Below are 13170 nucleotides of genomic sequence, written 5' to 3'. Positions count from 1 at the left end.
ATTATCATGAAATTGTTCTCTTCTCTACAGATGTTCCAAGAGGATCCCAACCACTAGCTCCAGGTTCATCACAACCAAGTGAATCACCAAGTGGTACTCAACCAGACAGTGAGTGTTTGATCCACAACACTGAACTATGGGCTGCTCTCAAGTTTCACCATGCTTATACCCATACATTTAAATAACAGGTTTTAGGCTTAGCAATTAATGAAGCTTTGTATTTTTTATTCTGCCAACTGATTTAGATATCATTCACATTAACATTCTCTATAAAAAAAATACCCCTCATCTGTTTGTCACATTCTCTGCCTGAAAAAACTGTAAACACTGCTCTTTTTCCATTAAATGTATCTTCAACACTTTTGCCAAGGTTTATTAATATTTGACAGAAAGAGGTTCAGGAACATAATTTGCTGTGCTGCCTTTCATCAACCTGAGAAAGAAAAAATGTGTCACATTTACTAAGATGTGGGATATTGTTTCTCTCTGCCATCTCACCTTTGACTGTCATGCGTCAATACACATAGCCTTTAAAACTTGTATGTTGATACACAAATAGGCCTATTTACAAGACCCTTGCATCACTGTTTCATCATTTTTTTAGACGCAATGGTGGTGCAAAGCTGTCCCCATATGTTTTCTGCAGTTGCAAAGTTGCACAATTTGACCATTGCGCCAGTTTGTAAAGCCATGTGCCACTTTATATCTGCAGCGGGTATAATGTGTGTAAGGCAGGTGTTCCCCTGTTAAATGTCACAGAGATCTGGTGCATTGAAATCTACAAGGTTTCAGCATGTCAATCTGCACCTTCACTGCGTCAAAAATGTAACTCCTGCTCAGAGCAGGCAATAAACTGACACAGTGCTTTTTTGAATGGGGTCCTCCATGCATTTGCTGGAATAGCGTCATTCTTTTGACGCTAGTTCAGCTTTGTGCCTGTTTAGCACCAGAGATTCATGAGAATTTCTGATACATACGTGGAAACAGGCACCACGGAACACTGAATCATAAACACAGCCCTGCCAAGGTGTTGTTAGTAGGTTTCACGGAAGCGCAACAATTCTGATGCATTAGAGATGATGCATCAGCTACTTCTAAATGTGCCCCATAGCCTTGAAAACGTCTACGCTGATAAACAAACAAAAAGGGCATGATCAGGGTTTAGATGTACTAGCTCTGGAATAATTTTCATGCCTGACTGTTTTCCGTTTGAGATTTAGCTAGATAAAAACAAGTAAAACCAAGCAAAATGTATGAAGAGAATAGGCTTACTTTTAGGGCCACAATTCTGAATGGGTGGTATTCACAGGAATAAGCACATATCTCAACACAGAATATCTGTACTTACACGGTGTGGTAAATGTCACCCCATGTTCAGCTGACCTCATAATCAGAGTCTCTGAATATTTTTTATCTAGTGGTGTAATGGTGACACTTTGTGGTATAAAATATATTATTTCATCAATAAATTATAATATCCTTATGAACTTCAATATTTAGACTAAAAGGACTATTCTATATTTTGTGGTGATACAACATGCGTCTACTAGATGAGATGGATCATCACTTTTCTGGGGATGTTCTCATTGCTGGGCACTATTTGCCAATGTCTCATGTGAGATGTTTCAGTCAACTGCAATTAACTTTTTGAAGTGACATGTGACTATGCACAGCTTTTAAAATTAAAAAGGCTTTCTATCCATGTGTTTGGTGATTATTGGGATTTAAAACACACCACTTACAGCACAAAAGCATGACCTAATAATTGTTCAAGAGATCTGTTGAATTTTTAGTTATGATGCTCTTTCCTAAACATCTTTTTGTTGTGTTCCAGAATATAATTTTCAGAAATAACTTGTCGCAAATATGGTCTATTAGATATTGTTTAAACCTATCATGCATTTTAGGAATACAATTGCTATTCTTAATTTTAACTGGGTGATAGATTTATGAAGCTTCCTTTTTGTTATTTTCATGAAATTGTTCTCTTCTCTACAGATGTTCTAAGAGGATCCCAACCACTAGCTCCAGGTTCATCACAACCAAGTGAATCACCAAGTGGTACTCAACCAGACAGTGAGTGTTTGATCCACAACACTGAACTATGAGCTGCTCTCAAGTTTCACCATGCTTATACCCATACATTTAAATAACAAGTTTTAGGCATAGCAATGAATGAAGCTTTGTATTTTTAACTCTGCCAACTGATTTAGATATCACTCACATTAACATTCCCTATAAAAAAAACACCCCTCATCTGTTTGTCTCATTCTCTGCCTGAAAAAACTGTAAATACGGCTCTTTTTCCATTAAATGTATCTTCAACACTTTGGCCCAGGTTTATTAATATTTGACAGAAAGAGGTTCAGGAACATAATTTGCTGTGCTGCCTTTCATCAACCTGAGAGAGAAAAAATGTGTCACATTTACTAAGATGTGGGATATTGTTTATCTCTGCCATCTCACCTTTGACTGTCATGCGTCAATACACATAGCCTTTAAAACATGTATGTTGATACACAAAGGGGCCTATTTACAAGACCCTTGCATCACTGTTTCATCATTTTTTTAGACGCAATGGTGGTGCAAAGCTGTCCCCATATGTTTTCTGCAGTTGCAAAGTTGCACAATGGGACCATTGCGCCAGTTTGTAAAGCCATGTGCCACTTTATATCTGCAGCGGGTATAATGTGTGAAAGGCAGGTGTTCCCCCGTTAAATGTCACAGAGATCTGGTGCATTGAAATCTACAAGGTTTCAGCATCAATCTGCACCTTCACTGTGTCAAAAATGTAACTCCTGCTCAGAGCAGGCAATAAACTGACACAGTGCTTTCTTGAATGGGGGCCTCCACGCATTTGCTGGAATAGCGTAATTCTTTTGACGCTAGTTCAGCTTTGTGCCTGTTTAGCGCCAGAGATTCATGAGAATTTCTGATACATACGTGGAAACAGGCACCACGGAACACTGAATCATAAACACAGCCCTGCCAAGGTGTTGTTAGTAGGTTTCACGGAAGCGCAACAATTCTGATGCATTAGAGATGATGCATCAGCTACTTCTAAATGTGCCCCATAGCCTTGAAAACGTCTACGCTGATAAACAAACAAAAGGGGCATGATCAGGGTTTAGATGTACTAGCTCTGGAATAATTTTCATGCCTGACTGTTTTCCGTTTGAGATTTAGCTAGATAAAAACAAGTTAAACCAAGCAAAATGAATGAAGAGAATAGGCTTACTTTTAGGGCCACAATTCTGAATGGGTGGTATTCACAGGAATAAGCACATATCTCAACACAGAATATCTGTACTTACACGGTGTGGTAAATGTCACCCCATGTTCAGCTGACCTCATAATCAGAGTCTCTGAATATTTTTTATGTAGTGGTGTAATGGTGACACTTTGTGGTATAAAATATATTATTTCATCAATACATTATAATATCCTTATGAACTTCAATATTTAGACTAAATGGACTATTCTATATTTTGTGGTGATACAACATGCGTCTACTAGATGAGATGGATCATCACTTTTCTGGGGATGTTCTCATTGCAAGGCACTATTTGCCAATGTCTGATGTGAGATTCTTCTGTCAACTACAATTAACTTTTTGAAGTGACTTGTGACTATGCACAGCTTTTAAAATTCAATAGGCTTTCTATCCATCTGTTTGGTGATTATTGGGATTTAAAAGACACCACTTAGAGCACAAAAGCATGACCTAATAATTGTTCAAGAGATCTGTTGAATTTTTAGTTATGATGCTCTTTCCTAAACATCTTTTTGTTGTGTTCCAGAATATAATTTTCAGAAATAACTTGTTGCAAATATGGTCTATTAGATATTGTTTAAACCTATCATGCATTTTAGGAATACAATTGCTATTCTTAATTCTAACTGGGTGATAGATTTATGAAGTTTTCTTTTCTTATTTTCATGAAATTGTTCTCTTCTCTACAGATGTTCCAAGAGGATCCCAACCACTAGCTCCAGGTTCATCACAACCAAGTGAATCACCAAGTGGTACTCAACCAGACAGTGAGTGTTTGATCCACAACACTGAACTATGGGCTGCTCTCAAGTTTCACCATGCTTATACCCATACATTTAAATAACAAGTTTTAGGTTTAGCAATTAATGAAGCTTTGTATTTTTAACTCTGCTAACTGATTTAGATATCATTCACATTAACATTCCCTATAAAAAAACACCCCTCATCTGTTTGTCTCATTCTCTGCCTGAAAAAACTGTAAATACTGCTCTTTTTCCATTAAATGTATCTTCAACACTTTGGCCTAGGTTTATTAATATTTGACAGAAAGAGGTTCATGAACATAATTTGCTGTGCTGCCTTTCATCAACCTGAGAGAGAAAAAATGTGTCACATTTACTAAGATATGGGATATTGTTTCTCTCTGCCATCTCACCTTTGACTGTCATGCGTCAATACACATAGCCTTTAAAACATGTATGTTGATACACAAAGGGGCCTATTTACAAGACCCTTGCATCACTGTTTCATCATTTTTTTAGACGCAATGGTGGTGCAAAGCTGTCCCCATACGTTTTCTGCAGTTGCAAAGTTGCACAATGGGACCATTGCGCCAGTTTGTAAAGCCATGTGCCACTTTATATATCGGCAGCAGGTATAATGTGTGTAAGGCAGGTGTTCCCCCGTTAAATGTCACAGAGATCTGGTGCATTGAAATCTACAAGGTTTCAGCATGTCAATCTGCACCTTCACTGCGTCAAAAATGTAACTCCTGCTCTGAGCAGGCAATAAAATGACACAGTGCTTTCTTGAATGGGGGCCTCCACGCATTTGCTGGAATAGCGTAATTCTTTTGACGCTAGTTCAGCTTTGTGCCTGTTTAGCACCAGAGATTCATGAGAATTTCTGATACATACGTGGAAACAGGCACCACGGAACACTGAATCATAAACACAGCCCTGCCAAGGTGTTGTTAGTAGGTTTCACGGAAGCGCAACAATTCTGATGCATTAGAGATGATGCATCAGCTACTTCTAAATGTGCCCCTTAGCCTTGAAAACGTCTACGCTGATAAACAAACAAAAGGGGCATGATCAGGGTTCAGATGTACTAGCTCTGGAATAATTTTCATGCCTGACTGTTTTCCGTTTGAGATTTAGCTAGATAAAAACAAGTTAAACCAAGCAAAATGTATGAAGAGAATAGGCTTACTTTTAGGGCCACAATTCTGAATGGGTCGTATTCACAAGAATAAGCACATATCTCAACACAGAACATATGTACTTACACGGTGTGGTAAATGTCACCCCATGTTCAGCTGACCTCATAATCAGAGTCTCTGAATATTTTTTATCTAGTGGTGTAATGGTGACACTTTGTGGTATAAAATATATTATTTCATCAATAAATTATAATATCCTTATGAACTTCAATATTTAGACTAAAAGGACTATTCTATATTTTGTGGTGATACAACATGCGTCTACTAGATGAGATGGATCATCACTTTTCTGGGGATGTTCTCATTGCTAGGCACTATTTGCCAATGTCTCATGTGAGATGTTTCAGTCAACTGCAATTAACTTTTTGAAGTGACATGTGACTATGCACAGCTTTTAAAATTAAATAGGCTTTCTATCCATGTGTTTGGTGATTATTGGGATTTAAAAGACACCACTTACAGCACAAAAGCATGACCTAATAATTGTTCAAGAGATCTGTTGAATTTTTAGTTATGATGCTCTTTCCTAAACATCTTTTTGTTGTGTTCCAGAATATAATTTTCAGAAATAACTTGTCGCAAATATGGTCTATTATATATTGTTTAAACCTATCATGCATTTTAGGAATACAATTTCTATTCTTAATTTTAACTGGGTGATAGATTTATGAAGCTTCCTTTTTGTTATTTTCATGAAATTGTTCTCTTCTCTACAGATGTTCCAAGAGGATCCCAACCACTAGCTCCAGGTTCATCACAACCAAGTGAATCACCAAGTGGTACTCAACCAGACAGTGAGTGTTTGATCCACAACACTGAACTATGGGCTGCTCTCAAGTTTCACCATGCTTATACCCATACATTTAAATAACAGGTTGTAGGCTTAGCAATTAATGAAGCTTTGTATTTTTAATTCTGCCAACTGATTTAGATATCATTCACATTAACATTCTCTATAAAAAAAATGCCCCTCATCTGTTTGTCACATTCTCTGCCTGAAAAAACTGTAAACACTGCTCTTTTTCCATTAAATGTATCTTCAACACTTTTGCCCAGGTTTATTAATATTTGACAGAAAGAGGTTCAGGAACATAATTTGCTGTGCTGCCTTTCATCAACCTGAGAAAGAAAAAATGTGTCACATTTACTAAGATGTGGGATATTGTTTCTCTCTGCCATCTCACCTTTGACTGTCATGCGTCAATACACATAGCCTTTAAAACATGTATGTTGATACACAAAGGGGCCTATTTACAAGACCCTTGCATCACTGTTTCATCATTTTTTTAGACGCAATGGTGGTGCAAAGCTTTCCCCATATGTTTTCTGCAGTTGCAAAGTTGCACAATGGGACCATTGCGCCAGTTTGCAAAGCCATGTGCCACTTTATATCTGCAGCGGGTATAATGTGTGTAAGGCAGGTGTTTCCCCGTTAAATGTCACAGAGATCTGGTGCATTGAAATCTACAAGGTTTCAGCATGTCAATCTGCACCTTCACTGTGTCAAAAATGTAACTCCTGCTCAGAGCAGGCAATAAACTGACACAGTGCTTTCTTGAATGGGGGCCTCCATGCATTTGCTGGAATAGCGTATTTCTTTTGACGCTAGTTCAGCTTTGTGCCTGTTTAGCGCCAGAGATTCATGAGAATTTCTGATACATACGTGGAAACAGGCACCACGAACACTGAATCATAAACACAGCCCTGCCAAGGTGTTGTTAGTAGGTTTCACGGAAGCGCAACAATTCTGATGCATTAGAGATGATGCATCAGCTACTTCTAAATGTGCCCCATAGCCTTGAAAACGTCTACGCTGATAAACAAACAAAAAGGGCATGATCAGGGTTTAGATGTACTAGCTCTGGAATAATTTTCATGCCTGACTGTTTTCCGTTTGAGATTTAGCTAGATAAAAACAAGTTAAACCAAGCAAAATGTATGAAGAGAATAGGCTTACTTTTAGGGCCACAATTCTGAATGGTTGGTATTCACAGGAATAAGCACATATCTCAACACAGAATATCTGTACTTACACGGTGTGGAAAATGTCACCCCATGTTCAGCTGACCTCATAATCAGAGTCTCTGAATATTTTTTATCTAGTGGTGTAATGGTGACATTTTGTGGTATAAAATATATTATTTCATCAATAAATTATAATATCCTTATGAACTTCAATATTTAGACTAAAAGGACTATTCTATATTTTGTGGTGATACAACATGCGTCTACTAGATGAGATGGATCATCACTTTTCTGGGGATGTTCTCATTGCTGGGCACTATTTGCCAATGTCTCATGTGAGATGTTTCAGTCAACTGCAATTAACTTTTTGAAGTGACATGTGACTATGCACAGCTTTTAAAATTAAAAAGGCTTTCTATTCATGTGTTTGGTGATTATTGGGATTTAAAACACACCACTTACAGCACAAAAGCATGACCTAATAATTGTTCAAGAGATCTGTTGAATTTTTAGTTATGATGCTCTTTCCTAAACATCTTTTTGTTGTGTTCCAGAATATAATTTTCAGAAATAACTTGTTGCAAATATGGTCTATTAGATATTGTTTAAACCTATCATGCATTTTAGGAATACAATTGCTATTCTTAATTCTAACTGGGTGATAGATTTATGAAGTTTACTTTTCTTATTTTCATGAAATTGTTCTCTTCTCTACAGATGTTCCAAGAGGATCCCAACCACTAGCTCCAGGTTCATCACAACCAAGTGAATCACCAAGTGGTACTCAACCAGACAGTGAGTTTTTGATCCACAACACTGAACTATGGGCTGCTCTCAAGTTTCACCATGCTTATACCCACACATTTAAATAACAGGTTTTAGGCTTAGCAATTAATGAAGCTTTGTATTTTTAATTCTGCCAACTGATTTAGATATCATTCACATTAACATTCTCTATAAAAAAAATACCCCTCATCTGTTTGTCACATTCTCTGCCTGAAAAAACTGTAAACACTACTCTTTTTCCATTAAATGTATCTTCAACACTTTTGCCCAGGTTTATTATTATTTGACAGAAAGAGGTTCAGGAACATAATTTGCTGTGCTGCCTTTCATCAACCTGAGAAAGAAAAAATGTGTCACATTTACTAAGATGTGAGATATTGTTTCTCTCTGCCATCTCATCTTTGACTGTCATGCGTCAATACACATAGGCCCTCATTCTGACCTTGGCGGGCGGCGGAGGCCGCCCGCCAAAGTCCCGCCGTCAGGTTACCGTTCGGCGGTCGAAAGACCGCGGCGGTAATTCTGACTTTCCCGCTGGGCTGGCGGGCGGTCGCCTTCAGACCGCCAGCCAGCCCAGCGGGAAAGAGGCTTCCACGATGAAGCCGGCTCGGAATCGAGCCGGCGGAGTGGAAGCTGTGCGACGGGTGCAGTTGCACCCGTCGCGTATTTCACTGTCTGCGCAGCAGACAGTGAAATACTTGTAGGGGCCCTCTTACGGGGGCCCCTGCAATGCCCATGCCAGTGGCATGGGCACTGCAGGGGCCCCCAGGGGCCCCGCGACCCACCCTACCGCCATCCGGATCTCGGCGGTCCGACCGCCGGGATCTGGATGGCGGTAGGGGGGGTCGGAATCCCCGCGGCGGTGCAGCAAGCTGCGCCGCCGCGGAGGATTCAATGGGGCCGCGGTACACTGGCGGGACCCCGCCAGTGGTGCCGGTCCGACCGCGGCTTTACCGCCGCGGTCGGAATCCCCATTGGAGCACCGCCGGCCTGTCGGCGGTGCTCCCGCGGTCCTCCGCCCTGGCGGTCAAAGACCGCCAGGGTCAGAATGACCACCATAGCCTTTAAAACATGTATGTTGATATACAAAGGGGCCTATTTACAAGACCCTTGCATCACTGTTTCATAATTTTTTTAGACGCAATGGTGGTGCAAAGCTGTCCCCATATGTTTTCTGCAGTTGCAAAGTTGCACAATGGGACCATTGCGCCAGTTTGTAAAGCCATGTGCCACTTTATATCTGCAGCGGGTATAATGTGTGTAAGGCAGGTGTTCCCCCGTTAAATGTCACAGAGATCTGGTGCATTGAAATCTACAAGGTTTCAGCATGTCAATCTGCACCTTCACTGCGTCAAAAATGTAACTCCTGCTCAGAGCAGGCAATAAACTGACACAGTGCTTTTTTGAATGGGGGCCTCCATGCATTTGCTGGAATAGCGTAATTCTTTTGACGCTAGTTCAGCTTTGTGCCTGTTTAGCACCAGAGATTCATGAGAATTTCTGATACATACGTGGAAACAGGCTCCACGGAACACTGAATCATAAACACAGCCCTGCCAAGATGTTGTTAGTAGGTTTCACGGAAGCGCAACAATTCTGATGCATTAGAGATGATGCATCAGCTACTTCTAAATGTGCCCCATAGCCTTGAAAACGTCTACGCTGATAAACAAAAAAAAGGGGCATGATCAGGGTTCAGATGTACTAGCTCTGGAATAATTTTCATGCTTGACTGTTTTCCGTTTGAGATTTAACTAGATAAAAACAAGTTAAACCAAGCAAAATGTATGAAGAGAATAGGCTTACATTTAGGGCCACAATTCTGAATGGGTCGTATTCACAAGAATAAGCACATATCTCAACACAGAACATATGTACTTACACGGTGTGGTAAATGTCACCCCATGTTCAGCTGACCTCATAATCAGAGTCTCTGAATATTTTTTATCTAGTGGTGTAATGGTGACATTTTGTGGTATAAAATATATGATTTCATCAATAAATTATAATATCCTTATGAACTTCAATATTTAGACTAAAAGGACTATTCTATATTTTGTGGTGATACAACATGCGTCTACTGGATGAGATGGATCATCACTTTTCTGGGGATGTTCTCATTGCTGGGCACTATTTGCCAATGTCTCATGTGAGATGTTTCAGTCAACTGCAATTAACTTTTTGAAGTGACATGTGACTATGCACAGCTTTTAAAATTAAAAAGGCTTTCTATCCATGTGTTTGGTGATTATTGGGATTTAAAACACACCACTTACAGCACAAAAGCATGACCTAATAATTGTTCAAGAGATCTGTTGAATTTTTAGTTATGATGCTCTTTCCTAAACATCTTTTTGTTGTGTTCCAGAATATAATTTTCAGAAATAACTTGTCGCAAATATGGTCTATTAGATATTGTTTAAACGTATCATGCATTTTAGGAATACAATTGCTATTCTTAATTTTAACTGGGTGATAGATTTATGAAGCTTCCTTTTTGTTATTTTCATGAAATTGTTCTCTTCTCTACAGATGTTCCAAGAGGATCCCAACCACTAGCTCCAGGTTCATCACAACCAACTGAATCACCAAGTGGTACTCAACCAGACAGTGAGTGTTTGATCCACAACACTGAACTATGGGCTGCTCTCAAGTTTCACCATGCTTATACCCATACATCTAAATAACAAGTTTTAGGCTTAGCAATTAATGAAGCTTTGTATTTTTAACTCTGCCAACTGATTTAGATATCATTCACATTAACATTCCCTATAAAAAAAAACACCCCTCATCTGTTTGTCTCATTCTCTGCCTGAAAAAACTGTAAATACTGCTCTTTTTCCATTAAATGTATCTTCAACACGTTGGCCCAGGTTTATTAATATTTGACAGAAAGAGGTTCAGGAACATAATTTGCTGTGCTGCCTTTCATCAACCTGAGAGAGAAAAAATGTGTCACATTTACTAAGATGTGGGATATTGTTTATCTCTGCCATCTCACCTTTGACTGTCATGCGTCAATACACATAGCCTTTAAAACATGTATGTTGATACACAAAGGGGCCTATTTACAAGACCCTTGCATCACTGTTTCATCATTTTTTTAGACGCAATGGTGGTGCAAAGCTGTCCCCATATGTTTTCTGCAGTTGCAAAGTTGCACAATGGGACCATTGCGCCAGTTTGTAAAGCCATGTGCCACTTTATATCTGCAGCGGGTATAATGTGTGAAAGGCAGGTGTTCCCCCGTTAAATGTCACAGAGATCTGGTGCATTGAAATCTACAAGGTTTCAGCATCAATCTGCACCTTCACTGCGGCAAAAATGTAACTCCTGCTCAGAGCAGGCAATAAACTGACACAGTGCTTTTTTGAATGGGGGCCTCCATGCATTTGCTGGAATAGCGTAATTCTTTTGACGCTAGTTCAGCTTTGTGCCTGTTTAGCACCAGAGATTCATGAGAATTTCTGATACATACGTGGAAACAGGCTCCACGGAACACTGAATCATAAACACAGCCCTGCCAAGGTGTTGTTAGTAGGTTTCACGGAAGCGCAACAATTCTGATGCATTAGAGATGATGCATCAGCTACTTCTAAATGTGCCCCATAGCCTTGAAAACGTCTACGCTGATAAACAAAAAAAAGGGGCATGATCAGGGTTCAGATGTACTAGCTCTGGAATAATTTTCATGCTTGACTGTTTTCCGTTTGAGATTTAACTAGATAAAAACAAGTTAAACCAAGCAAAATGTATGAAGAGAATAGGCTTACATTTAGGGCCACAATTCTGAATGGGTCGTATTCACAAGAATAAGCACATATCTCAACACAGAACATATGTACTTACACGGTGTGGTAAATGTCACCCCATGTTCAGCTGACCTCATAATCAGAGTCTCTGAATATTTTTTATCTAGTGGTGTAATGGTGACATTTTGTGGTATAAAATATATTATTTCATCAATAAATTATAATATCCTTATGAACTTCAATATTTAGACTAAAAGGACTATTCTATATTTTGTGGTGATACAACATGCGTCTACTGGATGAGATGGATCATCACTTTTCTGGGGATGTTCTCATTGCTGGGCACTATTTGCCAATGTCTCATGTGAGATGTTTCAGTCAACTGCAATTAACTTTTTGAAGTGACATGTGACTATGCACAGCTTTTAAAATTAAAAAGGCTTTCTATCCATGTGTTTGGTGATTATTGGGATTTAAAACACACCACTTACAGCACAAAAGCATGACCTAATAATTGTTCAAGAGATCTGTTGAATTTTTAGTTATGATGCTCTTTCCTAAACATCTTTTTGTTGTGTTCCAGAATATAATTTTCAGAAATAACTTGTCGCAAATATGGTCTATTAGATATTGTTTAAACGTATCATGCATTTTAGGAATACAATTGCTATTCTTAATTTTAACTGGGTGATAGATTTATGAAGCTTCCTTTTTGTTATTTTCATGAAATTGTTCTCTTCTCTACAGATGTTCCAAGAGGATCCCAACCACTAGCTCCAGGTTCATCACAACCAACTGAATCACCAAGTGGTACTCAACCAGACAGTGAGTGTTTGATCCACAACACTGAACTATGGGCTGCTCTCAAGTTTCACCATGCTTATACCCATACATCTAAATAACAAGTTTTAGGCTTAGCAATTAATGAAGCTTTGTATTTTTAACTCTGCCAACTGATTTAGATATCATTCACATTAACATTCCCTATAAAAAAAAACACCCCTCATCTGTTTGTCTCATTCTCTGCCTGAAAAAACTGTAAATACTGCTCTTTTTCCATTAAATGTATCTTCAACACGTTGGCCCAGGTTTATTAATATTTGACAGAAAGAGGTTCAGGAACATAATTTGCTGTGCTGCCTTTCATCAACCTGAGAGAGAAAAAATGTGTCACATTTACTAAGATGTGGGATATTGTTTATCTCTGCCATCTCACCTTTGACTGTCATGCGTCAATACACATAGCCTTTAAAACATGTATGTTGATACACAAAGGGGCCTATTTACAAGACCCTTGCATCACTGTTTCATCATTTTTTTAGACGCAATGGTGGTGCAAAGCTGTCCCCATATGTTTTCTGCAGTTGCAAAGTTGCACAATGGGACCATTGCGCCAGTTTGTAAAGCCATGTGCCACTTTATATCTGCAGCGGGTATAATGTGTGAAAGGC

This window comes from Pleurodeles waltl, chromosome 7, assembly GCF_031143425.1.
Source record: "Pleurodeles waltl isolate 20211129_DDA chromosome 7, aPleWal1.hap1.20221129, whole genome shotgun sequence".
Lineage (NCBI taxonomy): Eukaryota > Metazoa > Chordata > Amphibia > Caudata > Salamandridae > Pleurodeles > Pleurodeles waltl.
Note: the sequence above shows the minus strand (reverse complement) of the source record.